General features: G+C 35.8%; 2 long non-coding RNA genes across 6 annotated transcripts in view; one reads left to right on the top strand and one right to left on the bottom strand.

Moving 5' to 3' along the window:
• Positions 1–20,367, top strand: part of LOC126971031 (uncharacterized) — a 161,730-nt gene that overhangs the window by 35,505 nt on the left and 105,858 nt on the right. The window lies entirely within an intron of this gene.
• Positions 13,786–20,367, bottom strand: part of LOC126971041 (uncharacterized) — an 80,141-nt gene continuing 73,559 nt past the window's right edge. The window contains exons 1-3 of one of the 2 annotated variants that reach the window (XR_007730787.1): positions 17,420–17,540; positions 16,518–16,647; positions 13,786–14,039 (exon numbers count right to left, since the gene is read on the bottom strand). This is a non-coding gene — a long non-coding RNA (uncharacterized LOC126971041). Of the gene's footprint in view, positions 14,040–16,517; positions 16,648–17,419; positions 17,541–20,367 lie in introns of those variants that run through there. The other variant, XR_007730790.1, reaches the window with a different exon arrangement.

Genomic DNA, 20,367 nt, shown 5'->3' with positions numbered 1-20,367 from the left:
AATTATGCTCTCCATGATTGTGGAGAGCAGGGAGGTAATAGCTATAGGCCTCTAGTTTGTCGGATTCGAACTGTTTCGTTTTATTTTGGTCCGGATGGACAAGGGCTGGCTTCCATAAATCAGGGACGACGCCTTTTGAATATGAGTGCCGAAATAAACGCTTTAGCACCGGCGTCAAATCAGGGGTACACGTTCTGAGCATGATTGGAGAAATACTATCCAGCCCGCACGATTTCTTGACGTTCAACTAAAACATTGCTCGCCGAACAGTTTTCTGTATGAACAGTACTTCAGCCATAGAGCTCTGACACCGCAGGGTGGTTGGCGGTACTTTTCCGTTGTCGTCAAGAAGCAAGTTGGCGGCAAAAAGAGCGCACAGAAGGCTTTCTCTTTTGATGTATGGGCCAGGGTGTCATTCCTCATGTGCAACGCCAGCACGAACGGCTGGTTGAAGTTACCAAGAGCAGTTTTCGACAACGACCAGAACTTGCGTGTTCCAGTCGGGTAAGTGGAAAGCTGCTCGTTAATTTAGGAAATAAATGAAAAGGAGGTCACCCCCTCTCTCAGCTTGACATAAATTATTAGATTAGTTAAGTACTTAATTCAATAAGTCTGTGGAAATTTGGAAAAAAATGTGACAGAAGGCAAAAGCTGTAGTTATCGATCTCAATATACTCTCATAATTATATTGAGTATGTGGATAAAATCAATAACTAATGGTAAGAACTAAATCTTATATATAAAATTCTCGTGTCACAATGTTCGTTCTCGTACTCCTCCGAAACGGCTTGACCGATTCTCATGAAATTTTGTGAGCATATTTAATAGGTCTGAGAATCGGCCAACATCTATTTTTCATACCCCTAAGTAATAAGGGTTGTTCACCCTTAAAATGTTTTTTTTAATTTTTGAACGAAATTTTTTGTTTTTATTTTTTTATAATGTGGCATTAAAAAATTCATATAACTTCAAATTTTCACCCATCTACGATCAACAGTTACTTTTGTATCGCGATTTTAATATCGGCAATACAACGTTTGCTGGGTCAGCTAGTAATTACGTATAAAATACTAAACAGAGTTATGGCAGAACTAAATAATTTTCTATTGGCAGTTTTCTATAATAATAGCACCATAATTGTGCGTCGCTTATATTATTAAAAAGTTACCGCCATTTTTGTTGAAAAAAAAAAACACTAATTCGCAATTATCTCGGTACATTGGTTTTGCTAGTTTTTTAATTTTGACACAACGACGACGAAACATGTCAGTTTAGTCGAAAGAACATTGAAAATTGATGTTTTATAAATAATATAAAGAACATATTTGCCACATTTATGACGTGCAAATTTTTCAAAATACATTTCTAAATCATTACTTACAAATACTTACAATAATATCTACTATATATCTATATAATCGAAAAACTTGTATCTTTGGAATTGCAGTTAAAATTCGAAAAAATTATAGAAGAAGAGAGCAAAGAATTCAACATCTTGAAAGGCTTACGAGGAAGAAAAATGCGGTACTTTTTGGGGTGGATGAAACAGAAAAAAAATATTTTGATCTTCAAAACAAAATGATCGATTTGATAAATGAGCACATGAAAGAAAACTGACCAAAATAAGATAAAGAAAACATAAGACGTTCGGGAAAAAAGTCAGACAAAATACGACCGCCAAAAAACAAGATTTCCCCCGCTAAGTCATAGAAGAAAGGAAAAAACTACAAAGTCAGCTGAAAGTACAGATAGATAAAGGATATCAAATCAAAATAATTTTATTCACGTAGGTCACGGAAATGACACTTATGAATGTGAAAAAAATATTTTTCTTATTAAATCTACCGCTACTTTATAAAGGTCAACCCTTTGATTTGAGCTAATGAGAAGAAGTAGCAAGAAACTCATTGCCACTCTTTTATATCAATATTTACATTTACATCGATTTACAAATCATTTGAATTACAATATAATATGTAAAATGATGCAACAAACATATTCAAACGTCAAATAGTGATATAGAGCCTACATCAATTATAATAAAGTTATAATCCTACACAAGCCACGCAACATAATGTCGGCAAACAAGATATTTATCACAATTTCCTGTAAGTCAAAATGAATATGTAGCAAGAAACACAAGCTTCAAGAAACCACAAAAGAAATATAAGATAGAAATGACACAATACCTTTAATGAGAAATCAACCTACGTATAGCCCCAATAAGAGTAAACTATACACCAGTCTGCCGAAAATTCTGCAAATAATAAATGACATAAAACAATGATCTTTCTACTTCCCCCAACAATTTAAAATGACGTTTTAGTTACCTCATTGTCTTTTAAGTCTTTTGCCAAATCAAGATGGAAGCTCCAGGATTTTTCATCTACATTAGAGGCTTAGCAATTATTGTTCTCGCTGTATTACTTTATATGTTCCATAAGTAAATAGTAAAGGTTCTGTTTGTATTGCAAGTATAAAAGCGCATAGAACAGCCGTCGAAGTAGCTGTGCCTTAACCCAAATAATATGCAAGGAAAGATAGTTTTTGATTTTTGTAATTTTTGGATATATCTCATGAAAAATTTTTGCATTGCATGGCGTTGTATTCAAAGAGAATTCAAAACACAACTGAACGAAAATCTGCCTAAAAGACTGTGATTGTGAGTTTAGTTGTTTATTGTACGGCCGTGCAAGGCGTAACATAATGTGAGAGAACTTGGTGAGGGAATAGTGTGCCGTACGGCACTCTCGATTTTGGTGTAACTGAAAAATCTAGTGCCCTGGGGCACTGCTTTTTCGAAAGTTTAATGCCTAACACTCTCGTGGTTCTTCTTTGTTGTTGAGGTTCCGGCGTCTGACTCTATCTCCTTCTCTCTTATGTAACCGTTTGGCACTCTAAGCAATCTTGAGTAGCCAACCTGAATTAATGTAGATGCAATAGCCACAGTCTCAAAGTGACTAGCGCAATTGCGATGCCGCTCAAAATGATCGATTCAATCAAGAATCCCCAGCGGCACTGTATTGTAATAGGCACTTACAATCCGGTGGGGGTGAACGTCTTGCTCATTTCGTCACATACGTTTTTTTTTCATAAAAAATAAACAAATATCAGTTTATAAATACAATTTGGTATAGCAAAATAGTTAAGGAAATCCCAGAGTCATAAGTTACGAAAAAATATAAAATCAATTACCTATCTGGGTTTTTTGCTAGGGCTGGCACTGCTGTTCCAAATAATTACTATATAGTCTGTCTACGTTCGAGTATTAATTTTCTATTCACATAATTGTCCATACTTATTGGACATTTACCAGTGGGAGGCGCCTATTTCTGCCACACAGCAGTAATGTGTATGCATTATTGTGTATCGGTCTGAAGGGCGCCGTAGCTATTGAAATTACTTGGCAAAAGAGACTTAACATCTTATGCCTTAAGGAGACGAGCGCAATGGTACAGAATTTTTGGATTTTTCAAAAATCCTGAGTGGCGCTGCATTGTAATGGGCAGGGCTTATCAATTATCATCAGCTGAATGTCCTACTCGTCTCGCCCCTTAATGTCATTAAAAAAACATTTTCTTTGTTTCGCAGATAGCATTGATGGATGGACCGTTAGAGTATGGTCTTCTTCTTCCTCCACGACCTTTTTCCCATTTACTTGGGGTCGGCCTTCCTTGTCCTTTTTTTCCCATTTGGCACGGTTTTGCGCCATTTCAGCTATTAAATGAGCTTCTTTCAAGTCATTTTGGACCGTCGCCAACCAGGAGACGGGTGGTCTTCCACACGTATGCTTCGTAATTGGCATGTCTAGGGCAAGCTTCACCATATCATCGTCTTGTTAGAGTATAGTGTTCTGTGGAATTGGTCACACTTGCTTGTTAATCACCGCTCTACTTAATTTCCCGTAACTACGCCAGGGCCCTTCAAAAACGATTCATGAATATTTATGCCTTTATTTTATTTACGGTATGTGTGGATTGATGTCATCTACTGTATTGTACTTTATGTATGTACTCAATAACTCTTGTGTTTTTACATTTTCATTTTTTTAAAGTTCCGTTTATGTTGGTGAAGTGAATTGCTATTCACTTGCTGCTGCATTAAACATGAATGCATGTTATTATTATTAAAATTATTTTAAATATCACCGTAAACACAGCTACGGCCTTACAAATAAACTTGGTATAAAGTTAAGGCTGAGAATAAACCAAGAATATGCAAAATGTTGACTATATCGTAGACAACACTGTCAAAACAATGATAATTCTGAAGTTTTCCGAATGTTAGGCAACCTTGCAAACGCGGGAAACATTATACGTCCGAATAAACCAATTGTAAGCAAATTGTCTATTTGTAAACATATTGCATATAAGTGGTTTATTCTCAGTTATGACTTTATACCAAGTTTATTTGTAAGACCTTCAAGCTGTAACTATAATTTAACTGTTACGGTGAAATCAACCTTTTAACGATCTGATTTTTGCCGGTTCTTTAGTTGACAGCCCTGGTCTAGGCATGTTACTCATGTATCCGTAAGGATTGATCGTAAAAAGAAACCTTTAACATGCCGCGCAGACATTGTGGATGCTTTTATTTAGCTCAGCGGTTTTATTAATGTATGTGTCTCTGGAGGTATATATTAGCACTAACAGTATAAAGTAAAAACATGAGTATTTCGATTAAGTAATAATTCTTTTTTTAATTCTATGCAATTAATCCCAAGGACCCTGAAATAATCACCTTGTTGTTGTTACTAGCGGTGATCTCAAGTTGACACTTGCATTTTCGGTTATTTGAGTGAAATATTTTAAAATTTTGTAAATCAAATCCTTTGAAACATTGGCTTAGATTGAGAAAATTAGGCTGAAAAATCAAGTTACATATAAAGTACATATACTTAAAAATGATATCTACTTATATTTTAGCGTCGTTGTCGCAAAGACTTGACGCGTCGTTCGACCAAAATGTTTTCAGTTTTCCGAGATCATCTTATGTACGTTGATTTGACGTTCTTACGTTCAATCGTTAAATCATCAACTTACACCTCACGCGAAGATTGTGTATAAAAAAAAAACTACGTTTAAAAAACTGACTTCAAAAACTGATAAGTATCAAATAACTAAAAATTCTATTTAATACACCTTTACCGTAAATATTAATAAAATACTTTTATTTATATGTGCTATCTATTGATCGTTGCCAAACCCTAAACAATACTTAATATTGGTTGTTTTGTTCTAGACGAAGCTATCCCGCTTAAAGTCACACGTGGCGAGTGTAGGAACTTACTATAACATTTGGCTTGGCACCGACTTCAAAGCTATCAATGCAAAAATTACGTAAATCGGATCATAAATCTCAGAGTAATTGGTGTACAAACATAAAAAAATGCGATCAAATTGATAACCTCCTCCTTTTTGAAGTCAATTAAAAATTGGCCTACTCGCATTACAGACGAACTTCACGTAAAATGGCCGCACAATTAACCCTTGAAACCCTTAACATAATATATTAACTCTATTTTATATGACACTACACTATGTAATCGTATTCTTAGTTTTATATCTTAGAGCAAACTCCTGCTCCATTGTATGGGGTTAGGCCGCCATCTTCTTAACGTCACTGTGACGTCACATCTGGGCCTGCATTTCAAAAATTACAACGGCTGTACTAACTTCACAGAGGCGATAATATAAAGAATATCATTCTAGTTGCAATCCGCAAGGCTTATAAAGTATTTCACATGACTATAAATTACTTCAAATTATAGATAGTTGCAATCAAGTTATTGCTTTAAGTGGTCGTATTAATTAAGAGTCAAAATGGTCTGACATGCTGCGTCTCAGTCGAGTGCCTGTTGTATTAATGCGATGGTGTAATATTGGTATAGTTGTAATTACTATTAATTACTCCGTAACGTAATGCTGAGGTTTCATTCTGCTGAAATCCATGACATATGTGTAATGTATGCTGTAAACGTATACCACTTCAACGAGAAGAACAGCTCATGACACAAAATTCGTGAGCACAGTTTTTATTTTACAATGCTTTTAAGCAAATTATTAACTATTAGACCAGTACCTTTGAAAATAATAAAAAGCGAAAAAAAAAATATTATAAATACTAAACAAATTACGGGGGTACTTAAGGTAAAAAAGGGTTTATCTCGATTTCCGGCAAAAACTGCAAGTCCTATGGAAAAAAGTCAAATAGCAAAGTTGTAGGTAATAAAAAGGTTTACAACTTTTGGTTGTACAATTTTTTGACATAACCTCAGAATTTATGTGAAAACAAAACCAAGTTTAAGTGAATTACATACTGAGATAATTAAACTAACATGATAACCTCAAATTGTAGTCTATAGTATAGATAATTGGTGTCGTTATATTTAAAGTTAATTACCTATTTACAAAGTTACAATAAATACTAATTACGTAGTGGCGTGTAGCCTTGCCAAAAAACTTGTTAAACTTCAAAGAAATGTGGAAGTTCAAAAAGGCTCGGCAGTGTTAACTATAACCAACAGCAAGCATTAGCAACCTACAAATAAGACTTAAGGATATGTGTAAGGATTAAGTAGTGTTCATAGCTCGAAATGCTATACTTTCACCACAAAACTTGTCTAAAAACACCATGTTTGCGTGGTTTCTGCTTACTCTTCGCCTTAATAACAAAATAGTTACGTATAAAATAAATGAGTTCATTTGTTAACATTAAGTGATGAATGAAATATCTATACTATTTTATTATTTGTTATAATGACAGCTGTGAGCATACCTATATTATATAATGTACTCTGTGGCTGTGAGTGTGTGAGCTGTGTGTTCATAGTCATAGCCGGAAGCGGTATGATAAAAAAGTTACGAGAAATCAAATAAGTAAAGTTATGAGAAATACTTCAAAATGTGGTGCATTATTAGTTATTTATGCAACTGTTGTGTAATAAGGGGTATTAAAACACGAATGTGTGTTTATCAATAAAAAAGTATCACATGAGTGTTTTAATACCTAATTATCAACAGTTGCATACAAGACTTTATCTACACCCAGAATATGAATCCTTTAAAAGATTCTGAAACAGGTTGCTTACTGCTAACATTAAAACAGCCAGCCGTCCTAGTAGTAACCTAATATCATCCATTACTGATTATGTACAAATAAACTCAAGAATTATTTATTTTGGTAGTAATTTACATTTTGTATAGTGCAAAAATGGCGGGGTTTCGAATAACCTACTTTTTTTTACGGCGCGCCACGTTCTGGTAGTGTGGAACGCGCGTAAACGAAAATGACTTACGTCTTTAGAATTACGTCTATTTTTGAAATTCATACAGATACCACGCATCGAGCAATAAGAATGAGGCTGTATGTTGAAACTCTTTGCGCATGAATGGATCGAAAAAAAAACCAAGGAGTGTTGTTATAAAATTCAATACAACATTACAACACTCGTTTGGATGATGTAATGGTTATTACGACATTGGGTGTTTTAATGTTGGTAATAAGCTAACTGGTTCCGAGTCTTTAATATAGGATTTAAAGCATGGGTGTAGATAAAGTTACTTATGCAACTGTTGTGAAATAAGGGGTATTAAAACAAGAATGTGGGTTTACGATACTATTATCACATGAGTGTTTTAATAGCTAATTATCAACAATTGCATACAAGACTTTATCTACACCCGTAATATGAATCATCTATAAAATATTCTAAACAGTTAGCTTACTGCACGACCTGTATAGCCGAGTGGTTAGCGATCCTACCTACTCAGCTAGAGGTCCCGGTTTCGAATCCCGGTAGGTGCAAGCATTTATATGATGAATATGGATGTTTGTTTCCGAGTCATGGATGTTTAAATGTATTTATGTATGTTAATATATATATATATATATATATATATATATAGATATATATATATATATATATATTTAATACAATATACTTACTTTATATATATATGCTTAACTTGGGGCAAGATAATTTGTGTGAAAAGTGTGTCAATATTATTATTATTATTATTACTGCAAACATTAAAAAAGCCAGTCCTAGTAACCATAATATCATCCAAAGGAGTGTTATTATGAAAACGAATGATATAATGTTGTACTGAATTTAATTACAACACTCGTTTGGATGATATTATGGTTACTAGGACTGGCTTTTTAATGTTGGCAATAAGCTAACTGTTTAAGAATCTTTAATAGAGGATTGAAAGCATGGGTGTAGATATAAACGTCTCTTAAAAAACATTAAATGATTGCAATTCTTTAATATCTCTTGGTAGGTTGTTACATAATTTTGCCCCTTCGTACTTTATGTTACTTGTTCCATATTTTGTTCCAGGTTTTATGAAGCAAATATTGAGGGCTTGTCTTGTTAGAATTTTTGGATGTTTATACTTTTTGTGTATATAAGTCCATTGTTAAAATTTTTCCTTTTTTTTTTTTTATGGAATAGGAGGACAAACGAGCGTACGAGTCTCCTGTTGTTAAGTGATCACCGCCGCCCACACTCTCTTGCAACACCAGAGGAATCACAGGAGCGTTGCCGGCCTTTAAGGAAGGTGTACGCGCTTTTTTTGAAGGTGCCCATGTCGTATCGTCCCGGAAACACCACACAAGGAAGTTCATTCCACAGCTTTGTAGTACGTGGCAGAAAGCTCCTTGTAAACCGCACTGTGGAGGACCGCCACACATCCAGATGGTGAGGATGATATCCTAACTTGTGGCGTGTCGTGCGAAGGTGGAATTCGGCGGCAGGAATTAGGTAAAACAGCTCTTCGGAACACTCCCCGTGATAAATGCGGTAGAAGACACACAATGAAGCGACGTCTCTACGCAACGCCAAGTGATCCAGCCGTTCACAGAGTACTGGTTCCCCGACAATTCGAGCTGCTCTGCGTTGCACGCGGTCAAATAGATCGAGCTGATACTGGGGTGCGCCAGACCAGAGATGACAGCAATACTCCATGTGTGGCCGGACCTGCGCTTTGTACAGCGCTAGAATGTGGGCCGGCTTGAAGTATTGCCGTGCTCTATTAATGACGCCCAGTTTCTTTGAAGCCAATTTGGCTTTGCCGTCCAGATGGCCACGGAATTGGCAATCGCTCGAGATTTCAAGACCCAGTATTCCGATACTAGGCGAGGCTTTTAGGGAAGTGTTGTCGAAGAGCGGTGATGCGACAAATGGGGTTTTTTTAGTGGTAAACGCGCAAACTTGAGTCTTCTGGGGGTTAAATTGGACAAGGTCCAATTCACCCCATTCCGCGACCTTCTCAAGAGAGGACTCGATAGAAGACACAAGTTTCTCCAGGCACTGGTCGACGAATTTCGAGTTTCTTTGTGGTTTTCCTTTGAGAATACAGGAGTTATATTTATATATTTGATTTAAATTCATTTTTTTTTCCCGATAAATTTTAAGAATAGTTAGGTAATTGTATCGAAACAAAGTTTTATTAATTTTATTTTTACTTATTTGTAAGTTTTTTCCTGCTTTCCCCCAAATTTCTACTAAATATTCTATATGTGGCTTAATCATGGAATTATTTATTTATTACCGCACCTTTTTGGGAGGCATCTTTAAATAAACCTGACACCGACCCCAAAAATGACAATAATTAGAGTTAGATTAATAAGTTTGAATAAAAATTCGCAACTATTTTCTTTACTTCTAAGTGCATATTATCTATTCTTTCGGGATAGTTCTTTTTAAGTAGTATGTTTTTTTCTTATTTTATTTTAATGAATCTGAAGTACACTAACTAATAATTTGTCTAAATATGTGTGGTGGTTATGGTGTGGTATTAAAAGGTCAACCTAGAACCGTAGAATGGATCTATATCTTTGAAGGATTTATTAAATACATTTGTACAACGAGTGAGAACACAGATGCCTCAGAAGAGAGCTGTTAGGGGTTATACATATATTTACATGGTACCAGCAGAATCACTCAGCTCTAAATGTAAAGATTTTCAATTAAATTAACTTAAATATTTCAATTATAAGATAAATTTGTAAATTTTATGAAAATTTTAAATGATATATCCATAAAAATATAAATGTATGCAAGAAGGCATATGAAAGACATCATATTCACACCAAACAAAGACGATTTGAGTTCTGTAATGCCACTTAAATACTGAAAATCGCCGTCAACAAGATCAAAGCTTATACTGGAAATGGGCATCAAGAAGGTCAAAGATTACATCATAAAAAAAAGAAAGGGTTGCACTCCGGGAGTGCCGGGAGAACTGAAAACTTGAACATTGACGTTATGCATTTTTGCATAGAAAAAGACAATTGAAATAATTTTTAACCGTTATAATTTAATTGCAAATTGCTTAGTGTCTTTATGTCTTAAAAGTTTTCAGAATTTTCGTGAAGCTTACGATGTTCGTTATTTTTTTTGTGTCATTGTCCATTATAGGCAAAGGGTTCAAGCCCAGTAATTAATTGTCAATGGCTTCTTTGTAAGGTTTTTAACCGATATCAAAAAAGAGATTTTGTATTTTTTATTGAAAGTTGGTCCTTTCCGTGTTATCCCATTGCAATTTGGTCCAGATCTGACAGTGACGATAATTATTTTTTTATCGGAAAGGATAAACTTCAAATGAAGTTAATTATTAGTTAGTGTAATTCAGATTCATTAAAATAAAATAAGAAAAACAAACTACTTAAAAAAAACTATTCCGAAACAAAAGATAATAATTATGCACTTAGAATTAAAAAAAACCGTGGTAGACTATAAGTGGCTATGTTTTTGTATTTAATTATAAGTGATTATTTCGTATTAAGCTGTTGTCAACCCTAATAAAATAAATAATTAAAACCGGAATCACTAATAACAGTATCATCTCATAATTACATACCACATGTAAATGCTGTGAATGTATCTAAAGTATAACAAACGTTCCGTTTTCTATATCTAAGTCTCCTAGAGGAGCTACTTACATGTTTTCGCCATTGGCGCTTTACAACTTACCTTAATAGAACTGGAAAACTATCATACCATGAAACAGAATATTAAATATTAGCCTCGAACTGTGGAGCTTACCAACTGTTTTAGTCAAATTAGTCGAATGTTTGAAGGAAAAAAGACCGCAATTTATCAACCCTCAAGAAATCCACTGATTATCAAGTCTGTAGAATTTTTGAGATTTTTTTTCTTGTTACTTTAAGGAAGGTATTCGCGCTTTTTTGGAAGGTACCCATGTCGTATCGTCCTGGAAACACCGCACAAGGAAGCTCATTCCACAGTTTTGTAGTACGTGGAAGATAGCTACTTTAAAAGCGCGCAGTGGAGTACCGCCACACATCCAGATGGTAGGGATGATATCTTAATTTATGGTGGTTCGTGTGAAGGTCTGCTCTTTGGAACACTCCCCGTGATAAATTAATCTCAACAATAGCACACAATAGGTACGGATTGAAACGGATAAAAAGCGTGGTGAGTTCTGCGTGTGACTCCGCCGAAGGCCACAACGCGACTGAACACAACGTGTTGACTAGTTCTGTCATCAGTTATGAACGTCACTTTTGAACTGAATCTCACTGTCAAACGATATGACACATGTTTTATCGTGTGGTTTTGAACACAGACCTCACTCAAACGCCATTTCTTTAAATAACGACATCTAACGGCGACTGTTTCTATTATGGGGCTATCGATAAAATGCTGCCTGACACACATATATATATCGAGCACAAGTTTTTAAAACTTAAAACATATAATGATGGGTGCATTAAAGGATAATATAAATATACCCCATTGAGCCCCATAAACACCATATATACCTTACAAACTTGTTCTGACCCTCTCTAACATAAGACAATATGTAGTTTGCCTGCTAGACCGTATTGCCTACTAATTGACTTCTTACTAGCGCATTGTGCAAGGCAACGACAGCCTTCATATTAGTAAAACCGCGAACCGTACGAAGTATAAAGCCTACATTTCGATATGCTCTTTAAAGCATTAATTATTAATATGAGAACGAAACGTTAGCTCACAGTCAGTCAGTCTGGCATTCAAGATGGCGCAATAATCAGTTGTGTAAGACCATATGCTAAGGCGAAGTCGTGAACAGATTTCCCTGCATGATCGGTGGTACGTGAGCTTAGCCATTCGGCGTGGTGGCGTTAAAAATCGCCAACAAATACGATCTCTGCAGTTGGATGTGCTCGAGGAGCCGGTCAGTCTCTGCGTTACCGCTATGGGACCTATACAGGCAAGCGAAGATTCGCGGAGGGTCGTCGCACTCTACACGCAGCCAGATGATGGATAGGTTCTGTCCTTCAAGAACACGCAGGCATGGAGAACAGACATCCTAACTGACGTAAAAGCTTACGCTAACCCGTGGTATAAAGGAGTGTTCAGGATTATACCTCGGGTACGAGAGGTCATCCACTATTAGGTACAGGTCCTAATTGTGGTAGCCTGGTGCCTGGTACCCTCCAGGAGTAGTATATTTTATTCCGTGCTAACATCTGTATCTGATTCTTTTTTTATGCCAATACGTAACGAGACGTTCAACTGATGGTAATTGATACACCCTGCTCTACATTGCAATCCCACTCAGGATTCTTGAAAAACCAAAAAACTCTGAGCGGCACTACAATTACAGTCGTCACCTGGAGACATAAGATGTTAAGTCTTATTTGCCCCGTAATTTCTCTAGCTACGGCGCCCTTCAGACCGAAACACAATAATGCTTACACATTACTGCTTCACGGCAGAAATAGGCGCCGTTGTGGCAACCATATTTTAGCCGGCATCGTGTGCAAAGGACCCTCCCACTGGTAAAACTGGTAGTTAGGCCTCCAGATAACCCACAGACCTAACGTAACACACTAGCAAAGCCGCTATATCACGCCTGTTTTAAGTGGGAGAGTGGTATTTCTCCAGGCGTGCCGGCCTACTTCCGTTGTGTCCTTCAGGACCCAGCATGGCACTACCACTCAAAAAAAATTACCAAGTAACTAGCGTATTTTAATTAAATAAATAATTGGAATACACGGCACGGCACGGCATTTTCCAGGTACTACCCGCCGCGATGGCAAGCGTCCTGATGGAATGACGCTGGTGCCTTGGGCCCAGGGAAAGGCGCCTGTGTGGGACGTGACTTGCGTCGACACTCTGGCTCCTTCTTTTGTCCAAGTTAAGTCAGTTGGTGCTGGGGCTGCCGCTTCGATTGCCGAAGACGGCAAGCGTCGCATATATGTTGGTCTGTCAGTGAGTCATACATCTTTGTGTCGTTTGGTGTCGAGACACATGGCCCGTGGTGCCCAGAGGCGCGGAGAATGTTCAAAATACTGTCTTCGCACCTCAATAAGGCTATTAGAAACCCAAGCGCTGGCAGCTATCTCGTTCAACGGATAACGTGCCAGTATTCTTGGTACGCTTCCACGTTATGATAGTTTTAATTACATGTAGTCATAGTATTGTAAATATAGTCATAAAACTTGTTTTTTTTATTTTTTTTATGAAAATAAGAGACGAGACGAGCGGCACGTTCAGCTGATGGTAATTGATACGCCCTGCCCATTACAGTGCAGTGCCACTAAGGATTCTTGAAAAACCCAAAAATTCTGAGCGGCACTACAACTGCGCTCGTCACCTTGACACGTAAGATGTTAAGTCTCATTTGCCCAGTAATTTCACTAGATACGGCGCCCTTCATACCGAAACACATTACTCCTTCACGGCAGAAATAGGCGCCGTTGTGGTACCCACAATCTAGCCAGCATCCTGTGAAAAGGAGCCTCCCACTGAATAATATTTGACAATAATGTTTAAATGCCTCATTTATTTATTGGAATTAATAGTTTTGAATTTAATTAGAATATAACATGGTCATCCGTGTCAATATGTCTAACTTAAAGTGTCTGACTTATTTGCTTCATGATGAATTCTCCTTGCTGTTTACTGCTTCTCAGTAGTAGTAGTAGTAGAATTATGATTGTTATCAGGCAAACCAGGAGGGCGATGATGATTATCGCAGAATCCTCGGTGAAAAAATTCTCTACCGCGACATTTCATGCTAAAACATAATAAATAATTAATATTCACAAAATTAATATTTAGCCTGTCGAGTTTAAGTTAACGAACAAATTTTTACTAGTTATTAAAATGTCCGCATGTTTGTGTTAATGTTAATTAATTACAATGTTAAGAATAAGTTACCGGCACAATCCTTAAAGGACAATTATTTTTATTCGAATCATAGTTATAATGACAAAATATCTTCAGAACGGTAGACGGGTAATTAACAAAATGTAAATTAATACGCAACAACACAAGCGTTATAAGTATTAGCGGTTCGTCGAGCTGTATGTGAACGCGCATTGACATGCATTAACGTAAAATAAAACGTAAAAAAATAAATAAACGGAGCCAAAGGTTTGTGCAAATGGATGGACTGAATGATGATGGAGATGGACAAAATATTCTCAAGATAATTTTCAGCGCTCATGTTTCCATTAACAAAAACGAGCTCAGTTCGCCTGTTCTTCATAATACCCACCCATACCATAACTGTTGAGCCGCTGTATGGATGAACTTCCTGAATACACCTGAGCCTTTCAGTATTTCCGTGCCGACGGTACACTCGCACCCTTCAAACCAGGCCTAAACCCGAATTGCGACTCATCCCCAGGATGAGTTCTATGTTCTGCGTTCTCTACACCATACATTTCGACGAGCGCGATTTCCGTGACGTATCAGTGGGCACCTAATTGGACGTCGAGCTCGTAGGCCGTACTCATGCAGTCAATTTCGCACTATTTGGGTACTTACATCAACACCATTTGAATTTTGTTGCCTCAATCTTATCTCTCGTGCGGTTTACATATATTTGTAATATCATGCATGTTGCTTAGACTTTTTTTATGTGTATATTATAGTACAATACAGTAAGCTGCATAAATCCACACATACCGTAAAAAATAATTATGCGAGCATTTTATTAGCTATTTTATAAAAAAATATAAGAACTTTAATTAAAAAATATAAGTAATAAAAAAATCATGAAGCAGACTTCCCGGTGACAGGATCATCCAGCCACCACAAGTAGCACCCGTTCACGAGCGTAATTTTCTTGCGCATTGAGGCATACCAACTTTATCGAAAGGGTGGTATTTGTTTGATTTTCAATAAGTAATATCATATCCTATTTTGAAAAAAAAAAAAAAGAATTTGAATTTGAGGAAGACGTGCACCAAAAAACACAAGGTTTCAATCAAGATTGCTGTAGAAGAAGACAGGCGGATGACTCTTCACTCATATTCAAAGTGAAAAAGAGCCAAATGTACAATTAATGCTCTATCTGACATCGTGCACTGGTTTAATGCCAATAACTTATTGCCAAGATGTCAAAAATGTAGATGCGAATATTTTATTAAACGGAGAGAGAGGTGGTAAATCTGGTGGAATCTGCTATACTTCTTGGCATTGCTCTTGATACCAAATTGCAATGGGGTGCCGATATTGAATGATTATATTTTATTAATAGGCTCAGTTCTGCACTATATGCAGTAAAAAAAGTAGACAGTTTACTGACATAGATACGGCATGACTAGCATACTTAAGTAATTTTCATAGAATTATGTCCTATGGTAGTTATATTATTGGGGGGCAGTGCAGCCAATATTAATACCGTCTTAATGCTGCAGAAGTGGTCTATTTTGAATGGGTTGTAGCTTTTTGTGTAATAAGTGATTTTGAAACCTATTTTGAACATAAGTAGTCAATTTTGAATGGGTTGTAGTTTTTTGTGTTATTAGTGAATTTTAATCCTATTTTGAATAAAAATATTTGAATTTTAATTTGACTACATGATTGGTGATACACCCACGCTTCCAGGACCTTTTACGAAGGAAATACCTAAAAGGCTGTTATTCTCATTAAAAATACTAACCTTAGTATGATTATTCAAATAAAGATTATAAAATTGTATCAAGATGTACTATTTTTGTGTATAAAGGGGTCTCCTGATTATAAGTGGTCACCACCGCCTACAATCATTTGTAACAACTATTGCAATCTCAGGAGGGTTGGTTTTAAGTGGTATTATGTTCATAATATTTTCATAAGTTTACAGCTCTTCATCAGTATGTAGATACGTATTATTAACCGACTTCAAAAACGAGGAGGTTCTCGATTCGATCGGTATTTTTTTTATGTTTGTACACGATTCCGATTTTCGTAATTCTTCTTTAGTTCGATGAGGGTTCGATGCCATTTGGTCCCATAAAAATTTAAGATATAGACTGGCCCATTAGTTTTCATTTAATGAACATCTTTTATGAAAATTTTTGTTCATCTGGATGATGTAATTGTTTTCTGTGTACGATTTTTTTTAGGAGATTTCATTCAGATTGATTATACATTATTATTATTAACTGACACTAAAAAGTAAAAAACTACTTATACTATTATTTGTATGTGCTACATATTTATCAATATATAGATACGTATTAACTTTATCTTTACCATAAATAAGATTAATTAGAATACTTACACACATAAGTTGCGATAAGTACTTCCATCTCTGCTGCAAACAGGCTGGTATGCACGTGGGCATATAAATTTACAGAGCCTCAGTGGTAGTGTATTTGCCCAAGGAACAATTACTAAAATCGATGTAATAACTGAAATAAAGATTTTTATATGTTATATTATATGAGTAATCATTTATCTATTATACTTATATTCCTTCATATTAATATTATTACCATATTCAATATCTTTATAAAACAAATCTTATAATTATATTTACAATACTATGATTACATAAAATTAAAATTATTATTACGGGGAAGCGTAACAGGAATACTGGCAGCATTTTCGCGTTGGATAGCTAGGCTGATCCGTTGACCGAAATAGCTGCCAGCGCTTGGCTTGCCAGTAGCTCTATTGAGGCGTGAAGATTGTACTTTGTACATTCTTCGCGTCTCTGAGCCCCACGGGCCAAGAGTTTCTGACTCTTGAGACTCATTGAGAACGACATATTTGCGACACTTGCTGTCTTACGCAGCCAAAGACATTTACTTCTTTTTTTTCATTATGTAATATATAAAAAAGTACCAAAATCATGATAAATTCATCAAAATTTATAATTATTTGAATTTCAAAGTTTCATCGGCCGTATTGTGAAATGAGAGAATATGGACTGAAAACACACATTATTATGAACACAACAACGTCTGTCGGGTCAGATAATAAAGATATGATGCGACCATTTTATAAGCATTTGAATAATTAATACGAAAAAAACAGTTCTCGACTGGCACGAGCATGACGCTTGGACCAGACAGCACATGCTCGACGATATTTATAACATTAATTTTTGTGGAAATAAAAAAACGAAAATGGTTTTAAAGATATTGCTCCAACGGCGGAAAAAAATTTAATGATACTTACATAATAATACCCTCATGGCTTATGAGCCATAGATATAACTTCTCCTCCTGACTTGAAATACAATGAAGAAACTTCTAGATGAGTATAAGACTTATAAACCTACTTCACTAGCCTTATATAGATACCGCTTTAGTAGGTAATTATATCTTTAATTGGTTTTTCGAAAGTCATTATTATAATTTTATATTTATCAGTAACTTATTATTATTCATTCACCTTATCGGGCCTTGAAAATACAATATTTTTTAAGTTAAAATGGTACTGATACTAAATTTAGTATAGTAAAGAATTCGTTGATTAAGTTCAACTTTTACAAAAGTGATCTATTTTTGTTGATGCCAAATTTTGGATCTATGATCAGTAGCAGCCGAATTCACATGAGTGTATTCAGCTCGGGCATAGCTCTTGCCAGATGTATTCAAACTAGAGATATCGTAGAGAGTTGCAGGAGCAGTGGAGTTTCATTTTAGAGAAATACAATCAGCCGACGATCAAGTCAGTAGGATATTGAACATAATTAATGGTGTGCGGAATCGATTATCAAGATGATTGTTTGCAATCGATTATCAGTCAGATAATCGTTTACAATCGATTATTGGGGGTAAGCTGTAGTGGTGGGTGCTAAAAGTTATAACAATTAATATTAACTGTTAACCAGAAAATTACAATAACAATGTTATTAATAAATACTCTAAAAGACTTTTAGTTAAATTTTGGTTATTAAATTAATTCTCTATTTTTTCTAATTCCTAAGTAGTTGCTTAGTATTAGTGTGGAATGGTCATTTTTAGATTTAAATTTTCTATTTTATTGTTTTATTGCACCTTTGTACTTAGCAATAAGTATTGTTTTCAAAAGGTTGTAAATAAAGGGATTGAGAAAAAACAGATGTTTTAGTTAAAATCCCACTTACGATTGCTTTAGCAGTAATTGATCTTACACTGGAATCCCTTGATAATAATGAGTGGAAAGTATTAGTCGACTGTGTGGCACTTCTAAAAAATATTGAAGAAATTACAGAACAACTATCCGGAGAAAAATATCCTACCATGGGAATGGTAATTCCATTAATTCGAGGACTGCAGTATAACTTAAATGCAACCAATACCGAAACACTAACTGGAGGTCGAGTGAAAGGAACATTATTAGAAGTCCTACAAAGACGACTTGGCTCACTAGAAAGCAACAAACATGTGGCAATAGCTTGTCTGCTGGATCCACGTTTTAAAAAACTTGCATTCGGTACGGACAGTAATGCAGCGTATGCCCAACAACGTTGTCTTGAAGAACTTACTTATCTGAGAAACAGCACTCCAGGGACTAGTGAGCTAATAATTACGCAGCCACAGCAACTCGAGCAAGTTACTACAAAACCATCGATCTGGGATCATTTTGAGCAGAAGAAGTCAAATTTTATCGCAACAACTGCATCTTCAACTGAAAATATAATAACATTACGACAATACTTAGAATTGCCACTACTTGGAAGGACAAGCAATCCTCTATTGTATTGGAAGAGCATGAAAACAAATAACCCGCATCTGTACAAATTACATCAGAAATATTCGTGCATCCCAGCCGCCTCCGTTCCCTCGGAGAGAATTTTCTCTAAAGCTGGTCAGTTGACAAATTTAACGAGGAACAGCCTGCTGCCAAAGCATCTTGATTACATAATTTTTTTAAATGCTAACTGGACACTGATTGGAAATTGATTCATGAGTTTGATTTTTTTTTTAATTTTTTTGATTAATAATCAATTATTAATCAATTAATTATTGATCGCTTATTGATTAATCGATTAGATAAATTAATCGAATCGGCACACCATTAAACATAATGGAACAGGCGTAAGCTTTTGATAAAGTGAGACGCGAACGAAGTATCATATCAAAGAAACTATCACTTTTCCTATTAGTTTGTATAATAATTCTCGAATCATATCCTACACATAGAATATTTTGAATTAGAAATGATAATGACATCTGAGAAGTGAAAGAAGTACAAGCTGGAGTAACACAGGGAATAATCTTAGGTCTGTTTCTCTTTGTATTATACAGCTGTAAAATTTTAGAGCTATACAACTATACCATTGCAATTTTGCAGATAAATCTGTATTGTAAAGAGTATACAAAAAAACCCTAAAATATCTATAATAGATATACACTGGCCTGCAAAAGTAAGTATCACACTTTTCATTTTTTTTTTATAACTATAGAAGGTAGAGATCTAAGATTAAAAACGTTTTGTTGCAAATTTTATAGGCTTTAATTCTTAGAAACTAAAATTATACATTGGTAATATTTTTAACTTAAAAAAGATAAAACAATGAAAATAGACATTTTTAGTTTAGTGTAAAAAAATTCAACTAAAATGTATTACATGTTATTTAATTTTTAATAACTGGTATTGCCTCCTCGAGCTCTGATTACAGCTTCGAGCCAGTTTGGCATACTGAACACTAGGTTTCGGAGCCGATGTTGGGGAATATTCTCCCATTCTTCTACCAGGGCCTGCTTTAGTGCCCTGAGGGTAGTAGGTGGTGGTTTGCGATTTCTGACTAGCCTCCCAAGCTCAACCCAGGCGTGTTCAATCGGGTTGAGATCAGGACTTCTTGATGGCCAAGCCATCACGCTGATACCGACCTCCTGAATATACTCTTGTACGATATGAGCCGTGTGTGGCCGGGCATTATCATGCATCAGCATCGATCCATCACCCATATTTGCTAAATACGGCCCTGCATACTCATTGAGAATCTCTTGAGCATATCTTTGCCCAGTGAGGGTGCCATTTTCTATGACTACTAGCTCTGTGCCACCTTCTGAAGATATGCCAGCCCATACATGTACACTGCCTCCACCGTATTGGACTCTTTCTGAGATGCCGGCTTGAAGGTATCGCTCACCAGGTCGCCTGTAAACACTTCGCTTTCCGTCAGAAGTGTAAAG

Source organism: Leptidea sinapis, chromosome 22 (assembly GCF_905404315.1).
Source record: "Leptidea sinapis chromosome 22, ilLepSina1.1, whole genome shotgun sequence".
NCBI lineage: Eukaryota > Metazoa > Arthropoda > Insecta > Lepidoptera > Pieridae > Leptidea > Leptidea sinapis.
The sequence above is the reverse complement of the archived record's forward strand: the minus strand, read 5'-3'. Positions and strand labels throughout refer to the sequence as shown.